This window comes from Eurosta solidaginis, chromosome 3 (genome assembly GCF_040869045.1).
Source record: "Eurosta solidaginis isolate ZX-2024a chromosome 3, ASM4086904v1, whole genome shotgun sequence".
Taxonomy (NCBI): domain Eukaryota; kingdom Metazoa; phylum Arthropoda; class Insecta; order Diptera; family Tephritidae; genus Eurosta; species Eurosta solidaginis.
The window spans coordinates 25,324,283-25,350,944 of record NC_090321.1 but is presented as its reverse complement, the minus strand read 5'-3'; the positions used below and the strand labels follow the sequence as shown (position 1 = coordinate 25,350,944).

Genomic DNA, 26,662 nt, shown 5'->3' with positions numbered 1-26,662 from the left:
ATTTCATATAGCTACAATTTCTCTACGCCTCAAGGTCTGCACACAAGCTACTTTCGAGCGTCGCTACAAAAAGCAAACAATTATTGAAAAAAATAAAAAATTTAATTTCTTCAGCTATATCCGTCCCCGAAACCAAAGGAAAATAGGTATTAAACGTTGATTGCATCCCCGTGCCTTTGTAAATTATGAAAGGCAATTTTAAACCACCGCGGACTAGAGAAAAGGGTGATTTCTAGTTTCCAACACTTTTTAGCCTTCTAAACGCTTCAACAATGTCTAACCAAGCTGTTGTGGTGTTAAATACTCTTTTTCGCATTGGTAATATACCTTTCACGCACTTTTGTTAACTAAAGTTACATTTTTTAACTAATTACACAAATTTGCATACAAAAAAATGTAAACAAACATCTTGTTCTTACTTTTTTTCAAGCGTACGTACGCTCAGCGACCAATATTGCTGTGCTTAGCTACACGAAAATTCCATGCTTTGTCGCTTTCATGCAGCTGACGCCTCGTATGCAGCTCTCCATTCAAATACATGTATTCGGCATCAAAGTGTACAAATTTCGCCTGCAGCGTCTATGACGCGTAGCCTCGTGTGCACCTTGCCTAGGTGAACACGCGTTTCTTACGCGCAAACGTGGACGTATATACGTGTGAAAAAACACGGCTAATTTACAAGAGCTGTCGACTGTTAATAACATCCAGAAATGTCGGGAGAGGTGTTCATAAATGCTGAGGTTGAATTCTTGGTAATAATTTACAACACGTTTGTTGTTGTAACGTATGAACCTCCCCGAACGCTTTGAATGGTGTTACTACTATTTCCGCTTGGAAAACACTACAGTAATCCGGCAGCATGTAGGATCTGTTTATTTCCGGATCAGAACAGTACACCTCAGACCCTACTCCTTCCACTACTTTGGAACCATCTGTGTACACATGTATCGCCTCGTCCGCAATTTAAGCACCCTTGCCCCAATCGTCCACCTCTATTGTGGCCTTAAGATCTCCCTCGAAGGGAATAAGGTAGTTTGTTCGCCTTGTGATTGATGACGCCATACCACTATGGCCGTATGGTCGGCGCTCAAGCTGCCCCGAGGCACCGAGCCTGGTTGCAGTTGTTGACGCTATGTTCTTTGCTACCAGGTCTTTCTACACAAAGTAATAAAGAAATAACAAATTCAGAAGTTCAGATGACAAAATTTTGACAGCTGTTATTCCTAATGCCTGTACCCAATCACGTATACTAATTGTTTGTTTTGTCGGATGTAACGAAATGCATTTGAACGTGAACGCGGCCTTATTTTTATCAAATTATGCCATGTTACCATATCGAACCAAAGAAGATATCTAACTGTATACAGCTTTGTATTGCTAGATTGCTAGTGTACTCACGCCTATAGCATAACTGCTTCGCTTTCACTTATGTGGTTTTCAACGCTTACAAATTTCACACCAACAGCTATCTTTTTCCATTAACCATTTATGCCACGCTTTGCACGCTGGTTGGAATGAGAGACATAAACCCCAATAAATTCAAGAACGATATAATTTTCTGTTGGCCAAAGGCGTGCTTCCGCGCATGGTGGAACTATACAAGATTGGAGCATGGTTACAGCCGATTTGCACTTTTTTAATATGATGTGATACATCAACTTCACGCGCAGTACGATTTTGACATTAGTCCAACCTTTCCCAAAAACAAAGTACATTGACGTTTTTTTTATGTTTGTAGGTATGTCACAGCGCTGCCACCTTCTATGGTTTCGACATGCTTCCGCGCAACCAATTTGTCACATCTGGCTGATGGTAGCCAACAGCAGAAGCTCATGCGAAGTTTCAGTATATGTCTAGCCGTCGCCTTGTCAATATTAAGCGCAAAACTGGAAATATAAAAGACACGTGTGGGTTAAGTCACCATGAATAGTGTTGAGTGCAAGGAAAAGTGTATGAAGACAAATTAAGACAACACAGTGTAGCTCGTGAACTGGAGCATTAAATGCAGTACACAAAGTTGTATGTTTTTCTTGATTTAAAATGTGTAAACTATACTTTTTTTTAGATAAAAGAGTTGAACAAAAATCGTAGGTTTAATCCAAAAATTATGTGTGTGAATTGATTTCAAATGGCTTTTACGCTTACAAATTAGATTTTGGGCGAAAATTTCTTGTGACTATGGTGTAGTAAGCGAGATGAATAGTTAAGCCGTACTTTCGCGCTTAATTGTGTATATATATACGATTCACTGAACGTTGTTAAACGTTTATGATTGCACCTATGCGTTTGAGCGAGATAAATATATGAGCAGTTGTAAAGGTAAGTAAAGTAGCTATCTGTCGTATGTGCAGATTTCCGATTTTGACTTTTCGCCTTGTGCGATGCTTTTGGACTCTAATCATTTTTGTTTTTGTTGTGTTCTTTATCTTTGTGTTTTTATTGTAACATCGTTTTAACATTTGACACATGAAATGGGTGGAATTGGTAACAAAGAGGTAAAGCGGAATTGTAAAGAGAAAATTGAGTGATGATTATAAAAGAGAGCGCAATTTTCCCGGCCGCAAATAAACGCGAGAGTGACTAAACTTTCCAACAATAAAATGTAGAGAACATGTGTTTTTGCGGTTTCTCACGAGCCGTGTTCTTTTACAACCCGCATTTCTCCAATTGACAAACACTTATTAGCCGTGTTTTTTTTTTTACACGCGTATTATTATTATTATGTATTTAGGCTTAAAATGAATTTTAAGACTAACAAAAGAGAGCACTAGCTGCTATAGCTATCAGCTTTTACACGCGTACACGTTTCGTGTGCGCGTGAAAAAAACGCCTATCCTCGCCTAGATAATGCTTAGGAGACCCATCTAGCGGCTGTGGTTAAACAACTAGCTACAGCAACAGGGTGTACCGAAAAGCGGAGACACAACGCTCTGATGGCCATGGGGTATAACATATAGCTGAATCAGTTGCAATGAATTGTGGACACACATAGAATACATAGAATTAGTGTACAGGGTGAAACAAAGCCACATATTTCAGCAGTCCATATAAAGTTTAAGCGTAAACGGATATACGCGTGTTAAAAAATACGGCTATTGATAGGTATTGCAAACCCAACGGGTTAGGGGGTCAGAATATACCGCGGTAGGTATGCCTGTCGTAAGAGGTGACTAAAATGCCAGATTCAAGTGGTTGTGTAGCGCAACCCTTTCAGGTTGCCAGCGCAATATATAGATTCTCCAATCCCAATTGTCGAACTCACCTAAACGTGCCGAATCCTGTTTCATTTCCAGCCGATGCTCTGGCGACCCCGAACTCGTCATGTATCAGGGGGTGGGAGGGCGGTATGGGCAAGAAGGTCGCATGTGGTCGTAACAAATAGTTCCCGAGATGGTAGGGCTTGGTACCGGAACGTACCGGATCTATATTCGGCAAAGGACCATAAACATGGATAAAACTCTCAAGGCCCTCGGGGAGTGTCCCTATCGCTACAACAACAACAACAACAACAATAGGTATTGCAACTTAAACATGGGTATTGTCGCATTTTTTGGGGAGTTGTAACCATGGCACCAACGCTAAGGCCGGTGTCAACTCAGTGCGATAGCACTAGAACGCCAAGCGAATATTTGACGCTACTTCGCAATGAGTTGCTGCGTTATATGCGCCATTGAGTCGAATGATATTTGTTTGTCAGCAACGAGTTTAGTGTTGGCGCTATTGGCGACACTTGAGTTCATGACGGTGACCGGTGGTAATTCACAGTATAAGAACTTGGGAAAGCAATAATTGCCTAAGTTCTATGTTATAGATTTTGATCTTAAATTACGCTTAAACTTATTCTGCAGTTTTTCAGTGTACTCTAACTAAAGGTAAAGTTGAGCTTAATCGGCTGATCAGACAGGGTTAAACTCTAGTTAACCTATCAGTTATTTTCAGTCGTTCGCAATGGCGTCGAATATACGCAACAAGCATTTTGGCTTGAATACCATTGGAGCTCATGTTGATAACAAGCATACTTCTACTGAGAAGCTTTTCATTGCAGAAATACACTCGGAGTACTTGCCAAATCACTGCCGAAGAGCGACCCCGCTTAGAAAAACTGAATTCTAATTGAACCCAGGATCTTCGATGTGGTAGGCTAAGCACGCTACCACCACATGCGGCGTGCTATTATACGCCGCAGTATATGGGCTTAGGCTATTTATACTCAGTTGAGCAGAGCTCATAGAGTATATTAACTTTGATTGGATAACGGTTGGTTGTACAGGTATAAAGGAATCGAGATATGTAGATATTGACTTCTATATATCAAAATCATCAGTATCGAAAAAAAATTTGATTGAGCCAAGTCCGCCCGTCCGTCTGTCCGTTAATACGATAACGTGAGTAAATTTTGAGATATCTTGATGAAATTTGGTATGTAGGTTCCCGGGCACTCGTCTCAGATCGCTATTTAAAATGAACGATATCGGACTATAACCACGCCCACTTTTTCGATATCCAAAATTTCAAAAAATCGAAAAAGCGCGATAATTCATTACCAAAGTCGGATAAAGCGATGAAACTTGGTAGGTGGGTTGAACTTATGACGCAAAATAGAAAATTAGTAAAATTTTGGACAATGGGCGTGGCACCGCCCACTTTTAAAAGAAGGTGGTTTCAAAGTTTTGCAAGCTGTAATTTGGCAGGAACATTACTCCTATTACTATATGTGTGCCTAATAAAAATTAGCACAAACGGATGAAGAACACGCCCACTTTTAAAAAAAAATTTTTTATAAAAGTCAAATTTTATGACAAAATTCAATATCTTTACAGTATATATGTAAGTAAATTAGGTCAACATTCAACTACAGTAATGATATAGTGCAACAAAATACAAAAATAAAAGAAAATTTCAAAATGGGCGTGGCTCCGCCCTTTTTCATTTAATATGTCTAGAATACGTTTAATGCCATAAGTCGAACAAAAATTTACCAATCCTTATGAAATTTGGTAAGGCTTCTGTGACGATAACAGTTTTCTGTGAAAATGGGCGAAATCGGTTGAAGCCACGCCCAGTTTTTATACACAGTCTGACCTTCCGCTCGGCCGTTAACACGATAACTTGAGCAAAATAAGATATATCTTTACTAACCTAAGTTCACGTACTTATTTGAACTCTGTTTGCATTGGTGTTAAAAATGGGCGAAATCCGACTATGACCACACCCACTTTTTCGATATCGAAAATTTCCAAAAATGAAAAAAATGTAATAATTCTATACCAAATACGAAAAAAGGGATGAAACATGTTGATTGGATTGCTTTATTGACGCCTTCACATATGTATATAAGGGCCACTCCCTTTCAAAACCTTCATTAACACCTTTAGTTTGATACCCACTTCGTACAAACACATTCTACAATCACCCCTGGTCCACCTTTTTGGCGATATCTCGAAAAGGTATCCACCTAGGGAACTAAGGCCCACTCCCTTTTAAAATACTCCTTAATACCTTTCATTTGATATCCTTATCGTACAAACAAATTGTAGAGTCACCTCTGGTCCACCTTTATGGCGATGTCTCGGAAAGGCGTCCACCTTTAGAACTAAGGCCCACTCCCATTTAAAATACTCATTAACACCTTTCATTTGATACCCATATCGTGCAAACACATTCTAGAGTCACCCCTGGTCCACCTTTATGGTGATATCTCGAAAAGGCGTCCACCTTTAGAACTAAGGCCCACTCCCATTTAAAATACCCATTAACACCTTTCATTTGATACCCATATCGTACAAACACATTCTAGAGTCACCCCTGGTCCACCTTTATGGCGATATCTCGAAAAGGCGTCCACCTTTAGAACTAAGGCCCACTCCCATTTAAAATACTCATTAACACCTTTCATTTGATACCCATATCGTGCAAACACATTCTAGAGTCACCCCTGGTCCACCTTTATGGTGATATCTCGAAAAGGCGTCCACCTTTAGAACTAAGGCCCACTCCCATTTAAAATACTCATTAACACCTTTCATTTGATACCCATATCGTACAAACACATTCTAGAGTCGCCCCTGGTCCACGTTTATGGCGATATCTCGAAAAGGCGTCCACCTATAGAACTAAGGCCCACTGCCTTTTAAAATACTCATTAACACCTTTCATTTGATACCCATATCGTACAAACACATTCTAGAGTCACCCCTGGTCCACCTTTATGGTGATATTCGAAAAGGCGTCCACCTTTAGAACTAAGGCCCACTCCCATTTAAAATACTCATTAACACCTTTCATTTGATACCCATATCGTACAAACACATTCTAGAGTCACACCTGGTCCACGTTTATGGCGATATCTCGAAAAGGCGTCCACCTTTAGAACTAAGGCCCACTCCCATTTAAAATACTCATTAACACCTTTCATTTGATACCCATATCGTACAAACACATTCTAACTAAGCCCACTTTCTTTTAAAATACTCATTAACACCTTTCATTTGATACCCATATCGTACAAACACATTCTAACTAAGCCCACTTTCTTTTAAAATACTTATTAACACCTTTCATTTGATTCCCATATTGTGCAAACACATTCTAGAGTCACCCCTGGTCCACCTTTATGGCGATATCTCGAAAAGGCGTCCACCTTTAGAACTAAGGCACACTCCCATTTAAAATACTCATTAACACCTTTCATTTGATACCCATATCGTACAAACACATTCTAGAGTCACCCCTGGTCCACCTTTATGGTGATATTCGAAAAGGCGTCCACCTTTAGAACTAAGGCCCACTCCCATTTAAAATACTCATTAACACCTTTCATTTGATACCCATATCGTACAAACACATTCTAGAGTCACACCTGGTCCACGTTTATGGCGATATCTCGAAAAGGCGTCCACCTATAGAACTAAGGCCCACTGCCTTTTAAAATACTCATTAACACCTTTCATTTGATACCCATATCGTACAAACACATTCTAGAGTCATCCCTGGTCCACCTTTATGGCGATATCTCGAAGAGGCGTCCACCTATGGAACTAAGGCCCACTCCCTTTTAAATAATCACTAACACCTTTCATTTGATACCCATATCGTACAAACACATTCTAGAGTCATCCCTGGTCCACCTTTATGGCGATATCCCTAAATGGCGTCCACCTATAGATCTATGGCCTACTCTCTCTTAAAATACTCTTTAATGCCTTACATTTGATACACATGTCATACAAACACATTCCAGGGTTACCCTAGGTTCATTTTCCTATATGATGATTTTCCTTTATTTTGTCTCCAAAGCTCTCAGCTGAGTATGTAATGGTCCGTTACACCCGAACTTAACTTTCCTTACTTGTTTTGATTAAGCTTGCTGAAATTTATTTAAAAATATCCATACATAAAAAATCAAATAACTATATTTATTATAACATTTTTTTAAGGGAAAACTAGCTTGTTTTGGCTCAATTTTCTTTTTACTAAAAAAGAATTACGCGATAATTCTGTATTTTTCAGTACATAATAATAATACCTTATGCAACTATATCTTTTAACAGTATTTGATTATAAATGTAAGTACAGTGGACCCTCGGTTAACGTACACAATTGGTTCTAGCATCTTGCTCGTTATGCAAAACGTTCGTTAAGCAAAACCATTATTCCTATAAGAATCAATGTAAACTAAAATAATGCGTTCCAGGTCGAAAAAAAATACAGTCTTATATGTTTCAATTTGAATTTTTATTGAAAGAAACCTAGTACCTAGCATTATTAATCTACATTAAGCAAAAAACTGTCTAGAGTCGTTTGTTTCTGACGTCCCTTCAAAATTTGTTCAAAATGGGACACAGCATTATCGTTGAATAATTCTGTTGCACGTACTGCCGCTGTCTGACTGGGGTGATGCTTTTTAACGTATGATGCCACAAACTCCCATGCTTTGAGCATTTCTCTGATTGCACTAGACGGTTGCTGTTCTTCGGTTATCTCCTCGTCTGATAAAGTTTGCTTCTTAACATCTTGTTGTAAATCACATTGCAATTCTATAAGCTCGTCGGTAGTCAGATCTTCACTGTGCTCTGCCACAAGTTCAGCGATGTCATTTCCATCCACCTCTAGCCCAATACGGTCAGCCAAAAATATTATTTCGTTGGTTATTGGATCCGTAGATACTGCGTCGAGTCCTTCAAATGTGCATTCGGCAAAGCGGTCGGGCCAAAGATTTTTCCAGGAAGATTCGAGTGTTCTCTTAGTAACGCCTTTCCATGCCTTATCAATAATTTTGAGACAGGCAACAATGTGGAAGTGATCTTTCCAAAACTCTTTTAGAGTAAGATTTGTTTTTTCAGTCACGTCAAAGCAATGCTGGAAAAGTTCTTTTGTGTAAAGCTTCTTGAAGTTAGAAATCACTTGCTGATCCATGGGCTGAAGCAATGGGGTTGTATTAGGTGGCAAAAAGTGAATTTTGATGAATTTAAACTCTTCAATGAGTTCATCTTGTAAACTTAGTGGATGTGAAGGAGCGTTATCCATAATAAGCAGGACACGAAGAGGCAAATCCATCTCAATCAAATATTTCAGCACAGAGGGGCCAAAAACATTATTGATCCACTCAGTAAAAAGAACACGTGTCACCCAAGCTTTACTGTTCGACTTCCACATGACATTTAGCTTACTCTTGTCAACATTATGCTTTTTGAAGGCACGTGGATTCTCTGAATGATAGACAAGTAGCGGTTTTATTTTCAAGTCGCCACTTGCATTGGAACAAAAAAGCAGAGTAAGGCGGTCTTTCATTGGCTTATGGCCGGGCATTGCTTTCTCCTCTACTGTTATGTAAGTTCGCTTGGGCATCTTTTTCCAAAAAAGACCCGTTTCGTCGCAATTAAACACCTGCTGGGGCAAGTAACCCTCAGTATCCACAAGCTTCTTGAATTCGCCTACATAACTCTCGGCAGCCTTAGCGTCTGAGCTTGCTGCTTCACCATGCCTTATAACGCTATGAATACCAGTACGTTTTTTGAAATTCTCGAACCACCCCTTACTTGCTTTGAAGTCTTCCCTTCTTGCTGTTGATGTTCCTGGCGACTTTTCAATCAGAGTAGTGAATATCGTTTTAGCCTTCTCACAAATTATATTCTGCGAAATTGTGTCAGCTTGCATTTGCTTTTCGTTAATCCATATCAAAAGCAATCTTTCAACATCATCGAGAATTTGTGGTCGTTGCGAAGAAACTCTTGATACTCCCTTTGAAGCGTTTAGCACCTCAAGCTTGTCCTGATTCTTGAGGATAGTAGAAATCGTTGATTTCGACAAGTTGAACGCACGTCCTAAATCAGCCACACCCAAACCTCCTTTATGTTTTTGAATGATCTTGAGTTTCATTTCAATAGTTATTTTGGTCCTTGTATTTTTCTCCTTTTCCGAATTTTTTTTTGAGGGCATTTTATGTTAGTTATTTTGCAATTTTTATAAAAGCAAAATTAAAAATAAAAAATTTGTATGTTTCAACACGTCTTGTTAATTTTACGAACAATTCTGCACTAAAATAAAACAAAATTCTGAACTATGAAGCAAAAGCTAAACGCAGACAGCCCAATAATGTGAATTCGGGGTTTCCCCTGTTTAGGTTGTTATGCGAGACTTCGTTCGTAAAGCGAAACTTTTTTCCCAAAAAAATGTATTCGTTATGCGAAATGTTCGTTATGCGGGGCGTTCATTAACCGAGGGTCCACTGTATTATTAACTTGCGAGTCTAAACACAAAACGATTGTAATTTATACCAAAATAATCCAATTTTCTCACTAACCAACACATTAAATATTGTTTTTTATAATTTCCCAAAGAACTTCAACGGTAAGCATTCACCATAAATCAACTGAACAGAAACCATAAATTTTGGTTAGCAGACCTCACTACCTTTGGCCACCTAAAGCTATTGGTTGCCTACCGCATTACAAGTAATCACACAAACAATACAAAGAAGTACGAAATATTTATAAACATATGAATATCTTTATATGTATATATGTAGGTAACAACTTTTATATCTCCAGCTTTGCTAATATACCAACTTTGCCTACTAACTATGCAATGCTGTTATATCTTCTCGCCGATGTTTAAAGCCCCATCACATAAGAAGTTTTTCATATAGATGCGTTTAAAGCACTCTTATGCATTACAGTAACATCGTTTTACGTTGGTAAATATAAAAGAAGTTCAGACTAAGCAATTCAACTTATTTCGGCTTGTCCACTCACATACAAAATTTTCCGAAACACTGTTATGTCTATAGAGTAATGTTTCTGTGCGTATACACAATTTTTGTACGCGCAAGTGCTCGAACAGTTGTATACACTGCTGCTTTGTTGGAAATAAAGAGCGAAAGCAAAAGCGTGATTTTTATTACAGATGCATAAAGTGTTTACAAAAACAAACCACGTGGTTAGGTATTCTGGTTTCATTTAATTAAACAAAATAAAATACAGTAAAACAAAATAAAATAAAATAAAATGAAATAAAATGAAATGAAATGAATTGAAAAGAAATGAAATGAAATAAAATGAAATGAAATGAATTGAAAAGAAATGAATTGAAATGAAAAGAAATGAAATGAAATGAAATGAAATAAAATAAAATGAAATGAAATAAAATTAAGTAAAATAAAATAAAATTAAATTAAACCAAATAAAATTATATAAAATTAAATAAAATGAAATGAAATGAAATGAAAATGAGCAAAATAAAATAAATTAATGTTAATTAAGCTCAATTAAATCGATAAGTTATCGAAAAGTTTTGGATTTATCATCGAAAATGTATCGATATGTTATCATATTAAATTATCGATATGTTATAAAATAAAATGAAATGAAATGAAAAGAAATGAAATTAAATAAATTAAAATAAAAAAAAAATAAAAATAAAATACAATAAAATAAAATGATATGAAATGAAAATAAATGCAATGAAATAAAGTTAAATTAAATAAAATAAAATAAAATTAAACTAAATAAAATTATATGAAATTAAATAAAATGAAATGAAAATGAGCAAAGTAAGATATATTTATGTTAACTTAAGCTCAATTAAATCGATAAGTTACCGAAAAGTTTTGGATTTATTATGTAAAAGATATCAAAATGGTTTTGAGAAATTCACAGATTCGATATCGGAGTGTTACCAATTTCTTATCGACCTATTATGTACCAGTTATCGATTTCGCTCTGAAAAATGTATCTATTTATTATCGGCTTGTTATGCTACTTATACCTTTAAAACTTTAATATAAAATCGATGACAAATGTGTAACCCTTCTATGTCAAACCGATAAGAAACAAATAGAAAGCCGATGACTTGGCGGTAACAAGCCGATTACAAACCGATAAGTCGCAATAGCTATTCGTTATCGATAATAAGCCGATTATAAAACCATAGGGGTTGTTAGCAATAAGAAGCCGACGAAGCTCTTCTCGAAAATCCCAAACTTTAACTTTAACTTTGTTGTGCTTTAGTTTCAACCCCTTATTATTTTTCTTCTAATTATTTAAAACATATTGAATTTCCATACTGAATATAACACGACATAGCATGTATTTTACTCAGTTTTGTGTGTGACTGTTCGAACTGTATATGTTTTAAGCAATTTGTTCATTGAATATTTAAATAAACACAACTGGGATGGGAATTGATTGTGTTTGCTTTTGTTAAATGCCTCACATTTTCTGTCACGATTCATTAAGCTTTATTTGTTTTGAATTTTATGTATACTCAATTTAAGCAAGCTTAATTTTTTTCTTTATTTGTTATATTGGAGTTGTTGTAGTTTTGTGATTTCAAAAAATTAAAAAAAGCAAATTATTTGCCATAAATCAGAGATGCACACGTAAGTTTTCATGACTTACTCCGCTCTTTAATAGTCGGGTTTCTACATGTCAAAAGTAAGCGATTATCGCTAGATCAAACATTTTTCTCCTAAATCTTACATAATATCACCATATCATTAATTAGCGCCTAACCGCATTGGCGATTCTGGCCGTTTTGGCCGTTTCGTAACAATTCACGCCAGGCTTCCTATTTCGTGATAACTGCGAGCACCAAATTAGGTCATGTCTTCCCCCACCATCTTTTCCTTACTCAGTGGACGTGTCCCCCTTCCTCTGCTTCGAAACTGTGGTTTGAATGGAACTATATTCAACAGAACGTCTTCGTTCATTCGCATAACACGACCTAGCCAGCGAAGCCTTTGGACTCTGATTCGCTGCACTATCTTCATATCTGCTTAAAGCCAGTACAGCTCATAATTAATTCTCCAATATCACAATCGCAAAACCTGTTCCTAGGTTGGGTTAGGTTGAAGTGGCTGCCTCCGCTGTCCAAGCGGAGATTCACGTAGACCGTTGTGGCCCGTTGTGTTACCAAGCGGGGCCCCTATTTCCTATTCCTATATATTCCCTATTTCCTACTTCCCTACTTCCGAAGAAGAATGTTTAAACCCCAGTGAGGCTAAACCAGCGCGTTTGCCTGATGAAACGCAAGATGTCGTTTGTGTTTGCAGACTCAAGCTCCGAAAGGCACCCAAAGGAGTGTCTGTGGAGGCATCGGTACCTGGTTTTTGACAGTACGGGACAGTGACACCGATAGTGCTGCTGCCCAAAGCTGCGGCAGAAGTCCTTTGTCTGTAGGCCCATATAAGCATCGTGAGTGCCCATGAGACAGTGACCTGTAAGAAGGCCCTCTAGTGGGCTTATAGAGATACGGTTTAACAATATCACCGATTGCGATCTCTTTTCATCCAGCTTAGGCCAGATTTGCTTGGATATACTACATGTAGGTTCCATGGCCCATCCGGCATTTGCTTGATCCGTGAAAAGAGATCGTAGGCAGTGTTTGCAGGTGTTTAGAGGAGGGCTGGCCCAACCAACGGTGTTTATTGCTTGCAGGTTGGTGCCTTCCCTAGTTAGCTCATCCGCAGCGCAGTTTCCTGAGATGTCACAGTGGCCAGGAACCCATTTTATGCTTAGGTTGCAATTTTCAGCTAGTTTGTTGAGGGTTTCTCTGCACTTCAATGCCACTGTTTCTAACTTGTGGCGTGGATTCCAAAATTGTCAGATTAGGTTTCTCAACGATGAATTCTGAATTCTCCTCCATTCTCTAATACAAAACAGTTGCCCTAACGTTTGAAGTTCAATCGACGCCGGGCTTCGCTGCTATTAATGATTAGCGGCTCCAATCATAACAATATACATATGTATATAGCAGCGCAGTCGACGTGGTGCGTTTTTAATGACAGCTGAAGCGTTAAAATAAACATAAAAATAAAAATCAAATTTCGACTCATGTCTTCTACCAGTCACGACGCTGAAGACGTAGCGATGTAGTGCTTAGTGCTTGTATGCATTTTCAACGCATACTAGTGTGACAGGTTTAGGCCAAGTTTCAATTTGTGATGTACTGTGGGACAATTGGTAGTCACACTTGTAGCAACAGCGCTTAGGTTTTAACAGTTGCACCTGGTTAAAATTTCGCTAACCACGGATTATGGACTAAATAACGTTGCATCCACCTCGATAATTCTTTTGTAAAAGCAGTCAAGATCTGTATTAAAATTTTTCTATGCTGAGAACTTTTTTCTATTAGCGAAATCGTTAAATCTTGAGGAATATTTCCTACATCGAAACATTAAGCGAAGGTTATAGTTCTAATTCTGTCCCTTCCCAGTGAAATTTGAAATTGTGATGGCCTTACTTACTTACATACTTAATTTGCGCTCACCAGTTTAAACGGTTAGGTGCGCCAGCCGCTCCTTCGCTGTGCTAACTGGCGCATATTGGTATCACCAAGGGAATTTAAATCGTTTTACACGGAGTGGGAACGCCATTTTCCTCTGCTTCCATACGCGGGTTCCGATAAAAGTACTTTCTTAGCGGGAACATCATCCCTCATTCGCATAACATGGCCTACCCAGTGTAGGCGCTGCATTTAATTTCGCTGGACTATCTTGGTGTTTGCATAAAGCTTGTACAGCTCATCATTAAATCTTCTTCGCTACTCGCTGCGCGTACGGGTAGAGGTTCGTAAATATATCTATGAACTTTTTTCTCAAACATGCCCAGATCCGCCTCATCTGATCTTGTCATGGTTCATGGTTCTGCATAATTTAGCAGGACGTGTACGATAAGTGACTTGTAGAGCATGATTTTCGTTTACCGGGAGAGGACTTTCATTTTAATTACCAACCTAGTGCAAGGTAGCATTAATTGGCAACAGTGATTATATAATCCAAGTTGATGGCATCAAGTTGCGCCACCTCTCATCATATTATTGTTATTGTAATTACATATGTAGAATGAACTCCTAAAACGTGTATTAAATAGAAATATGTAAACATGTATTTATACTGACTTGCATACGTAGCTCCAATTATGCATTCAATTACAACTGGGAAATTAGTTAATCATTCATGCGTATGATAAATATATAGAGATTAAAACATTATATTGTTACGAATATTACCATCTCTAAGGTTATTAAATAAAGGCACAACAACAGAAACATTAAGCAAGCTACATAAACACATTAATCATCATTTACCCACATACATACAAAGCAACGAAGAGATAACTCACATACAGATGTAGTCATCGGCGGAAGTAGTACTCACATATGCATGCGCATATGGCTATGCGAGAGTCTATAAACGTGTATCTATAGTTTATAGCTGGTAGCGTACAGCTGGTAACCAAGTAGAAAATTCTAGCAGAAGAAACGTCTAGACATTTGGGCACATAGTATAAAAGCAGCGAAAGCTGAGTAATCTGTAATCAGTTTGATTTAAGAACGCTATTGGTTGTGAAGTTAAGTGTTATTGTGAAGTACTTTCAAAGTAGTCTAATAAAGACCATGTTTGCATTATTGAATATTGGAGTTATTTATTTAACAGTTTAGCGATTCGAACGTTAGCAGAACATTTCGAATAAGCGGAATTTCACTAAATTCGTTACAATATATAATAAAACAAATGTTAATGATGTAGTAGCTCAAAAACAACAACACTTAAGTCAAATATAAGCTTATTTTTCTTGTTATTACTAAGCGTCTACACCAGCAATGCAATTATAGCGTATCAAATTAGCGCAAACTAAGTGTTGCTAATATTATCAGATATGCGATACCGTTCACTTAACATCGTGACACGTAAACTACCAAAGACGGAATGACAAAATGTTTCTGAATATTGCGCTTTCAGTTTTCTAATAGATGGAAATGTTTCACTGCCAAGAACAACTCAGTCACAACTCACGTTGTTCCTCGAAAAGCGAAACTTTAAGCTGCATGTTTTTTGCCGACTCTGAACGGAATATTTTTTACAATATGCATGTTTTTCTAAGAAGATTTTCATGACAAATATAAAATCAGGGCACTAAACAAATCACTGCCGAGATCGACCCCACTCAGCTTTAGTTCTAAAGAATTTTAATATTACTTTTACCATAACTTGAACCTGTGGCCTCTAGAATAGTAGGTCGCTACGCTACAAGGCGGCCGGCTTAACGTTTATCACTGGCCACAAATTTCCCATCGCTTAATATAGCTAAGTGAATGACAAATAAACAAGTTTTGGTGTAAAACGTTTGATGACGCTCGTGTTAATCAATAACATAACTTAGCGTGAGTTAATTCAAAGGGAATAAATAAGTTAGAATGACTACTGATTTTGAAGAATCCACTACCGAGTTAGCTGAAAGCCACACTAACCTACATATGGGAGAAGGGTACAAGAGGAAATAAGTAACTGATCTAAGCACGCTTCAAAGGGGACCGAAGAAGTTTATGAGCAACACATAAAACCGGAAAATTAATTGAGTAAACGTAATGATGAAACGAAATGCTTATAAATAAAAAGTAAGTGTGTAGATAAAAAAAGCTATTGGCGATGACGTTTATTTGTAAGTGGGACGATTTTTTTTTAAGGAGAATTGACAGATACATATTGTGGTGATTATTAGCATTTCGATACATTACTTTGCTGCTACTAAATAAATGCACAACAACAGTAAAGCATGCAGCCACACATACATGCAAACAGCGAAGCCAACAGCAAAGAGAATATTTCACATATCGTTACCTTAATGTGAAAATGTGCTATGTCAGCTTTTACGACTTTTACAGAAGACGAAAAAAATGAATAATTTTTGAAATAACCTTGTTTTCAAAACTGCGAATGAGGATACCTTAATTGCAATACTTTTGAGCAGGATTGGGCCTGTAAACTGTTTACATTGTTTACAGCAATTGTTTACATGTAAACAATGTAATTGTTAACAAGCTAATTGTTTACGTAAATAATTCATTTTTGTAAACAATTGTAAACAATTCATTTTTTTTGGTTTTTTTATGAGTGAGAAACAATCTACTACTAATTAAGCATTTTCACTATTTTTCAAACAATTTTCCAAGCTTGTAAAAAAATAATAAAAAAAAAAATACGCTTTAATATTTCGTATTTTAATATTTTTTATTCATTTTCACTGTCCGATTCTTCATTGTTTTGGTCAATTTTCATTTTACAACAAGCTAGAAGTAACTTTTTGGGCCTTTCAAATCGATATGTTTGACTTGACAGTTTACAATATAAGTTGAAATGACATATGCTGGTAAATGTTTACAATTGGTTACATTATTTACAATTGTTTAAAATGAAAGTGTAAATAATCCAAAAAATGTTGTAAATGCGCAACCCTGGTTTTGAGTATAGAAGCTTTGAAAAAAATAAATAAAAATCATGTATGCTAACCCAGCAGCTATTTTACGACTTAGCACAATTTCCGCACTCAAAACAAATTTTTCTCCTGACTTAGCACTTTTTGATCAATATGTTTTCCCATCACTCCTCACCTTTAATGATTGAAATAAAACACTAAAACTATATATTTCACAAAAAATACCATTTATTTGTCAAAATATTTCTAACGGTTCTGATCTGGACTCTTTTGCCGGATGGTGCGCAGACAATAATTTATATTTAAATTCAAACAAATCATTGTAAACTTTACCAAGTAGCGCAACTAACAGCTGATCGCTCAAAATTTGCACACACACACACAAACATCACTAATGGCCATATTACGGAAATCTTAGGGAAATTGAAGTTAAATTTTTAAACAGACATAAAATGTTATAATTTTCGAATATATCGCATCTAGGACACCTCAATTGCAGTAATTGAAAGAAAATGTTTGCTTATACTCAAGTATTTAATTATTTTTTCTAAATTTATCTTTAATATTGATGCAATTATTGATCCAATGCAACTCTGGTCTTCCTACTGTTCTTCATTCCACTCCATTCGAGTGCCTATTTTCACGGCCTGCTAGTGCCTTCCACTCTATTCGCAACATAACCTCGAATTAAGCTGCCAAACTATAAAGTAAACAATGAAACAAATACTGTGTTGTGTCTTATTCCAAAAAGACAACTGCCACATACTTTACCTACAAACTAAATACTAAATCTCTTAATCGTTGTCAAGAGAGTAAAGACATGGGTGTAATTTTTGACTCCAAACTCTCTTTTTCTAGTCACATTGACTTCGTTGTTTCCAAATTTGTTGCAATGGTTGGATTCAGTGGACGTAACACCAGTGCCTTTAAGGACCCTATGACGTTGAAGGCACTTTATATATCCTTGGTCAGAGGTCGTCTTGAATGTTGCTTAATAATATGGAATTCTTTCTATGAATATAACTCCTATAAAATTGAGAGAGTTCAAAAAATGTTTACAAAAATTGCTTTACGTATGCTTCACTGGCCAGACGGCCTCCCATCATATACCAACAGGCACAAATTGCTTGGTCTTCAGGCTTTGCATGACAGAAGAACTTTTATCTCACTCATGCTTGCCTATAATGTAATAAACTTTAGCACGAATTGCACTGATTTATCTACTTTGTTCATTCCATATATTCCACTGCGTGATCTTCGGCATAATAGATTATTTATGGAAATAACTCATAAAACGAATTATGCTATGAATGAACCTATAACTAGGACTTTACATCTAGCAAATCGATTCAGGAAAGTTCTTAATTTTAATAACAGCTTATATAAGTTTAAGCTTGAATTGTTTTCTATTTTTAACTAGTCTGTAACAAACCTCTCTGAAGTTGGCAAGACAACTTTTACGTGGAAAAAAATTACCTATTGGGAAAATTGCCGTGAATTTGCCGTAATTTATCCGCGAAACAAAAAAAACTTCACGTGAAGTTAGCGTGCCACCCTCAGAAAACCACCTTAGAGGCCAGCTAGGAAAATAATTTTTGCACACGAATTTGCATTTGAATTTTCTTTTTCGAATTTATAAAATATGTCACTTATCTACGGCAAATTTACGGAAAATTCGTGTGCAAGAATTATTTTCCTAGCTGGTCTCTAAGGTGGTTTTCTGAGGGTGGCACGCCAACTTCACGTGAAGTTAGCGTGCCACCCTGTATTTTCTAAAATATGGCCACGGCAAATTTTTTTGTTTCACGGATAAATTACGGCAATTTTCCCAATAGGTAATTTTTTTCCACGTAAAAGTTGTTTTGCCAACTTCAGAGAGGTCTGTAACAATGCATGTACTTAGTTATCGAAATGTAAGAATTGAAGAATATTATGGTCAGCGAAAAGCATTTTTCAAACACCAAAAGCATGTCTCAATTGGGTGAATTCAAATTCAAGGGGTTGACAGCGCAATATATAGCTTCTCCAACCCAATTGTCAACCTTACCTACCTGTGGCGAATCCTGTTTCATTGACAGCCAGGGCTCTGGCGACCCCAAGTTCCTCATGGAACTAGGGGTGGGGAGGGCGGAATGGCCTAGAATGTTTAATGTGGTTGGGCTAGTACCTTAATGGTGCTTTCTTACCGGAACGTACCGGATCTATATCCGGCAAAGGTCCATCAACATCGGCCCAAAGCCTTCGGGGAGTGTCGTTATCGTTAATACAACAACAACAACAAAGCATGTACTTTTAGACTGAATGAATTAAATAAGTAAATAAAATGCGCGAAGAAAGAAATTACTAGTAATTCAGATTGATATTATTGACAGGTTGACTTAGCACATTCTTTTTAACAGCTGACGACTTAGCACATTTACACATCACGTAAAAATGAAAAAAGAAAATATTTTTTTTTTGTGATCGATGTATCTTGAATTCAGTTTTAAAACTGCATTAAAATACAAATTTTCAAAAAAAGTAACTTAGCACATTGTCACATTAAGCTAACGATATATACATACATGTAGGCAGCAGCTAAGAGCAGAGGTTATTACTCTATTACTCACACATACAAACGCATATAACGAATATGAACGAAATGAATATCCCATATATGATCTTTAACAGTTTACAGCGCTGAGCATGCGTCCACGCCTTGGTCGATCATGTGTAAGTAACTCTCTTTCTCTTAATCGCGCCCAATTCGAGGGATGCGCCCTTTTTAGCTAGCTCGTCCTCTTTTTCATACCTATCTATTGCCATATTACCTGGAACCCAATGTAGATGTATGCTTCTTCATATCCCGATTTTTTCCAGGCATCGCTTACACCCTAATACACTTTAGATTTTGTGCTATGCAAGGTAATTGCCTTATCCTGGCTGTCAATATAAAAGTTGACGCGTTTATTTTCGGATGAGCACAGTATACCGCAGACCCTACTCCTTTCATTACTTTGGATCCATCGGTGTACACTAGTATCACCTCGTCTGCAATTTGGACAACCTTGCGCCAACCATCGACCTCTATTGTGGCTCTAAGAGCCCTTTCGAAGCGCTGGCACACAATTAGGTGACTGTTCGCCCAGTAATTGATGACGTTTTATTACTATGGTCGTATGTTCTTCGCGGAGGAGGATATACCCCAGCATTCTCTTACATGCCTTCGAAACTGGCAATCTCTCACTGAAGAAAGTGAGGTGGATCTAACCAATAACATAAGTGAAAAGAATGCAGTATAACTATTCATTGCGCGGTACAACCTCGCAATATATCTTCAGCTTCTGCTACATATCTAACAATGGATGATGTGGTACCTTTTTGTTCCAAATTTCTACTCCTTCCTAGTAAGTGAACCAAAACATCTGCAAATAACTAACCGTTAACCAAAGTTGACCTATCCGGCAATACCGCTAAGTTTTCCCATATTAAACAATTTAATAATTTTCGTCTTCGTTTAATGACAGTGATTATTTAATTTAATTAAACGATATAGGGGCGTAAAAATTTTTGTAGTCTATTAAATTTTATTTGATTTGCAAATGCCAGCAAGTGATAAACATTATCTAAACATTAATTTGTTATCAGCTGAATTCAAGCGAAATTTGTTGTTGCTTTTAAATCACAAATTACTCGTTTGATGTTGTTGTTGGTTGGTTGGTTGGAGTGGCGAGTCCCAATTGACTCCAATAACGCTCATGCGCCGTTTTGATACCACAAACAGTTAACCAATGAAAGGATGTTGTAAGAAGACTAATAAACATTTTCCAAGCGCTTCAAGGATACCCATCCCCCTATATCTATCCCGTGGAGTTTATAAATTTGAGAAGCTCTCCCGGCCTAACATCTTTCAGTTCTGGAAGGCTTTCGAAAAAGGGCTTTCCCAGAAACTTCATTCTGCTTCGACAGTGTCCTGGGCATTCGCACATGAGACGCTCAACCGTTTCCTCCGCTTCCGGACGCTTGCAGTCGCGACAGGACGTATTGTGTTCCAGTACCATCCGTGCCGCATGTACCCCAATTGTCCAATGCCCCGTGAGCAGCGCAACTACTCTGGATATATCCCTTCTGTTCATCTTAAGTACAGGTACAGATCGTTTTTCGTTATACAATGGCCACATGCTCTTGGAAACTCTACAGGTTCGCAACCGATTCCACCTATTGTTGGCTTCACTCAACCAGTGCTGGAAGATGCGACCCTGGATGAGTGTCAGGGGTGCAAGGACGTCCTTCGCTCCTGAGACATCAAGAGCCGCTCCACGCTTTGCCAGCTCATCCGCCATCTCTTTACCCTGTATGTTTCGATGCCCCGGCACCCATATCAGGGCAATGATCTGCTTGAGCTTTTTGGTGGTATATTTAACACGCCGACAAAATGCGTTAGACAATACACTGTCAGCCTTATCTTAGCTTTTGTCGGCTGAAGTGATTATGTTATTGTTTTTGTTGTTGCGTATAATAAATGTATATTAAAATCGCATTAAGTAAATTTCTGTAAATAGTTATGAAATTTTGGTTAGTTAGGTTGAACTGGCTGGTCAGTGAGGACCTCACATATACTGAAAGAGTTCACAGGATCTGTGTTATAAAATAGCTCCGTCCTCTTGGCGAATACTAGACGCTTACTAGGTTTTATGTTTCCTGCTGCTTATAGAGCTGATAGCTGTGTCACTCCTAATAGACGGCAACCGAGATAGGGTGATACTCCAAATCAAGAAGTGGATATCGAGATCGAATTAAGTACTTAAACAACACATGCAAACAAAGTAAATAAGTTCACTCTTCTCATTGTACTTCATGGAACCTGTGATACTTATTTGAATTATTGTTTAATGTATATTGCAAACATCAAATGCATTGTAAACTGGATGGTAAACTCAACTTCTTTAACATTTAAACAAACAACTCACGACAACGTCGATGGGATTCCATATTACGAGTTAGGGATGACGATTCGGGCGTTATTCCACTTCAGTCCCGAAAGTCACTTCTAGAATTTTTATTTTAATATATCGTTACTTTACCTGAACGTATCACTGCTGCTCTTGAAAATCCATTGTTAGTTTTTAGAAAATATTTTTTTTCGCTTCTCAGAAATCGTCTGTGTTGTGTTGTAGGTGCAGTACGAAAAATATGTTTCATGCTGAAGACTTATTTATTTTATGTTTTTTTTTTGTTCTTCAAGCGCGTTTTCCAGATCACAAGAAACACCGATGAAATTTTTTTAATTTTCCTCTTGTAAGCCAAAGTAGAAAATTTTTTGTTTAAAAATGTGTATTTTTCTTATTTATTAAACATTTTCTTTTTGAACTTGCTTCCGAGATGGCTTTTGCAACCATAAATTTAAGCTTGCTGGTATTTCTTGAGCATTTACTTGACCCTTGAAGAAATTCCCCTAGAAATCCTTGTAAGTTTCAATTGATGCATGCATACCGCATCTTGAACGAATTTTTGTAAACAATGTCGATAATAATAAGGATAAATATATATATTCAAATAAAACAACTTCAACTTTATCTTACAAGGGGAAAATACAAATAATTCTTAAGAGTTTTCTTATGACGTGGATACCGCACTTTAAAATGAAAAATAAACGTATAAATTACTATAACTTGTCGTTTTTTATTGTTTGTGGCGAATATTAGCATCACTATGATGTTAGTTAGTAATTACAACAACAGAAAAAGCAAGCAGTCACACTTATTTACATGTAAACATCAAAGATGACAACGAAGAGAATATTTCACATACATATATATAGCCGGCAGCTAAAAGCAGAAGTTGTTACTCACACATACACACGCATATGGCTAGAAGAAAAAAACATAACTACATATACGTTTATATAGCTAAATAACCAAGCATGAGATACAACTGTGCTAGATGTTCGTGAAATATCTAGACCTTAGGAGAAATGGGCGAACGAGATAACCGAGACTACAAAAGCAGCGCAAGCTGATGAATCAGTTATCAGTTTGATTTAAACACGCTGTTAGTGAAGTACTACTCCCAAAGTAGTCTAAATAAAGACGATTTTGCAATACTGAATATTGGAGTTATTTATTCGACAGTTCAGCGATTCGAACGTTAGCAGTAGGTGCAAAATAAGAAGAGTTTCCCAAAATTCGCTACAGTATCTACATATACATGTGTATAGGTACATATGTGTTGCAATTTTTGTCATAAGGAAATCTTTATGGGCCAAATATCGGGACAATTTTGAGATCTAAACTTTCATATCCCAAAAATCCCGAAAATCGTCATCCCTAGTATGAGTACTTCGAACGATACTAATAAGCACAAGCAATAATAATAGGTAACAATAATAAAAATAATAGTTGTAGCTAATAACAATAATGATGAAATGATGTAAAGAAAACACTGTTATAATGAGCGCGTCATTAGTATGTAGCAAAGGTACTGAATAAATAATACAACAACAAAATGATGTAATTATTACAAGAATACAAGTTTAATAATATTACACATTAGGGTGGGTAAAATTTATTGTTGAAGAGGCACATCCAGTTTCTGAAACTATGGGTCATACTGAGTAATATTGTCCATGGGACCATAGGTCTGAAATGAATTTCGAGCCTCCCTAATTTTGTTAGAAAATTTTATAGCCCAATCCGAATCCGAATTTGACATTTATTTTCATGTATTTTATTTGTGAGAGCCGCTATCCGGATTGGGATATAAAATTGTCTAACAAAATTAGGGAGGCTCGATATTCATTTCAGGCCTATGGTCCCGTGGACAATATTACTCAGTATGATCCATAGATTCAGCAACTGGATGTGCACTTGAAGTTTTTTTCCCCTTTTTCCCATACAATTTTACCCGCCGTATTGCACATATTTAGAATGTGGAAAAAAAGCCATAACTGACAATTTGATGACTTGCGAAGAGGAAATAAATAAGCGCACAAACTAACAAAGCAATAGCAACTGTAAAATGTAACTGATTTTCTTGGTGTAGTTAGAGGTGAAAAGTGAAGGGAAAATTCTTAGTTTAATCTAGAAAATATGAACTTGGCTTTTTAAGGAAAAAAAGAATCAGTATTCTAAAACTAGGAAAATAATATAAAATTTTTAAAGGAAGGTTTATAATGCAAAAACTTGATTTTTAAGATCTGGACTATTTCGAAATCATTTCACCAGTACACAAATTTCAGTGAGACCAAACAGTTTTATTTAGTTTTTAAAATATTTACTATACAGCAGACCCTTCAGACGTTGTTCTGACCTAACTTTGGTATATCTTCATAAGTTTTAAGAAGTTTTTATCTCTTACACTTCCTCCCTCTCTTTCCCCCTTTTCCTTATCCTTTTATTCCTCCTCACTCTGTCTTTCTTTTTCTCTGCGTCTCTCTCTCGCTCTCCGTTTTTTCCGTCACTTTTTTTCCGCTCCAATTATCCCTATCTCTATCTTCGTCTAACTCTATCTCTTTCTCAGTCTCTGTTTCCTCCGTCTTTTCTCATCTTTCTAGTTCTTATTCTTCTCCATCCCTTACTCACAGTTCCAGTACCAGTTGCAGTCCCGACCAGATCCAAGTCCCAGCCCCAGTCCCATGCCCAATCTCAGTCCCAGTCGGTCCCTGGTCCAATTTCCGAAAAAAAGTGTCGTTAATACTAATCTAGGCAAAGGGCTACATGTAAACCAAAGATCAGGCAGTCGACCCAAGAATAGAATTTGTTCGAATAGATCAGTCCCCGATCCACTTGTGCCCCTTATGTTTTCTTGTCTTCACATTCCCGTCTCCGCATGGCCTTCAACACATTTGGTACTTGCCTTATCTTTTCACTCGTTTTTCGAATGTGCACTTTACGGCTTAGCTGTACTTCGCTCGTTAGAGTGGCGACCATTATATTTCGCTTATATTTACTTCATCCTCATTCTGTTTTATTTCATTGACAAACCTTTTTTATTATAGCTCGTTTTTTGTTTTATTTTTTTTTAGTCGTTTTGTTTTGCTTTATACATTCCATTGTGGTAATTATCTTGGGTTTTATGGCTCTCGCTTAGTTCATTGTTGTTTGGTTTACCGGTTATGATTAATTTTCTTTCTTATTTCGTTTTTTATATTCACGAATTCATTCCTTATACGTATAAAGGTTAAGGCGTTGCTTTTATGATTTCACCGCTTCTCACGTCCTTTTTTTCGCAAGCTGCTTCTTAGTTTTACACACTTTTTTAATGTATAGTTTATAAAGTTTTTTTTTGGTTTAAATAAGATTGAGCAGGGCTATGCGATAACTCCGATTTTCGAAACCGTAACAAAAATGCTTTCTCAAATTATAGGCCTATCGCAAAGCTTGCTGCTTGTACGAAACTTTTCACAAAAATTATAAGATAATCCTTTGTCGTTAAGATCATTGTTGTTTACACAATCAACATGGTTTTGTTGCTGAACGCTCTGCTGTCACTAACTTGGCCTCCTTACCTGATTTTTGTAGCTCTGCATTGAAGCACGAATCTCAAATTGTTGCTATATACACCAACTTTTCGAAGGCCTTTGACAAAGTCTCCCACCATATCCTCCTATATAAGCTTCAGTGTATTGACTCCCACCATGTGTTTATACGTTAGTGAGAATCCTACCTAATGAATAGGCTCATGTGCGTCAAAAAGGAGAATATTAAGTCTCGCCCATTTGTCGCAATATCTGGAGCTCTCCAGGGCAGTATTCTTGGTTTTCTCCTTTTTGTGCTTTTTTTTAATGATATTTCTGCTTTAAAAACTTCAGTTTCCTTCTCTAAACTTACGGTCTCAAACTCTTCCGTAGAATGAATTTCCCTCCACAAAGATCTTATTAATCTAGTTGAATGTTCTAAATAATCTATTTCTAAATGTTGTTCAATGGTGCCGTAGCAACAATATTTTCCTCCCGCTCCCATTACTCATCCTATGGCATTTCAAGCGGTCAGTTGGCGTTAGTTAGAATATGTTAACCTGGGCGTTGTCTTTGATACCAACTTCGCCTTAAATAACCTTCCAAAGGCGTACAGAAATATAGCTTTTCTTCGCAGATATTTGCAAAAGATTTTAGAGATCCCTATACCAGGGAAACCCTATACATCTTTTTGGTGTGCTCTAAATTAGAATATGCTTCCATTATTTGAAACCCTATTTATATCTGTCATTTGGCCAGAGTAGAAAGAGTTCAAAGAAAGTTTGTTCGATTTATTTTGTTTTGTTGATTTTCCGACAGGCTAGTTAAATGATGTATATTGGAACGATTTTCCGTCATCCCTTGTCAAATATGGTTTCGAGACAAACCGGTTTCTACGTTGTGCCATCATCAGTGCCGATTTTCGTTCTCAGAGAACGAAGGGATGACGGAAAATCGTTCCAATATACATCAAAGTTTGTTCGCTTTTCCTTATGCTCTATACATTTTGATGATCCGTTGCCATCTTATTCCTCTCGTTGCAAACTTATCAATTTGCAATCACTTGAAATAAGGAGAACGGCTGTTGGCCATGTTTGTCCATGACCTCATTTCAGGCTCCTTGGACTGTCCAGCTCTTCTTGTTAATATACCGTTGTATGTGCCCCAAAGAACTCTACGCTCATTCCTACTGTTTTATTTGCCGGCTAGTCGGGCCAATTACTATCCGATCTTCGGCGCCCCCGCTGAACTTAACCTTGGGTAGACACACTGGGGTGTGCGTCACCCCACAAAATGTTTGCTGGGTTGTTGTTTGCTTATTTTTAACATCTGGAAATATACCGTTAGCTGTATTTTAGCAACGCAAATTTTACTCTTCGAATTCAGGTAGTTAGTCGTTAGAAGTTGGTGAGCACCAAATTTATGCAGATCTAAAAAAGTGAGTGGGTGAAATTTACCCCAGTGTGTAGTTCGCGTACTTTTTTCCATAAGGTGATTTTTTATCTATTATCAA

At 37.1% G+C, this 26,662-nt stretch overlaps 1 protein-coding gene across 5 annotated transcripts in view; it reads left to right on the top strand.

Annotated features, from left to right (window-relative positions):
- The first annotated feature begins 1,572 nt into the window (after nt 1-1,572).
- bin3 (bicoid-interacting protein 3) overlaps nt 1,573-26,662 on the top strand; it is a 305,604-nt gene continuing 280,514 nt past the window's right edge. For all 5 annotated transcript variants that reach the window (XM_067771262.1, XM_067771261.1, XM_067771260.1 and 2 more), the window contains exons 1-2: nt 1,573-1,669; nt 1,739-2,319. The gene's annotated coding sequence lies outside the window, so the exon portion shown is untranslated. The remainder of the gene's footprint in view (nt 1,670-1,738; nt 2,320-26,662) is intronic.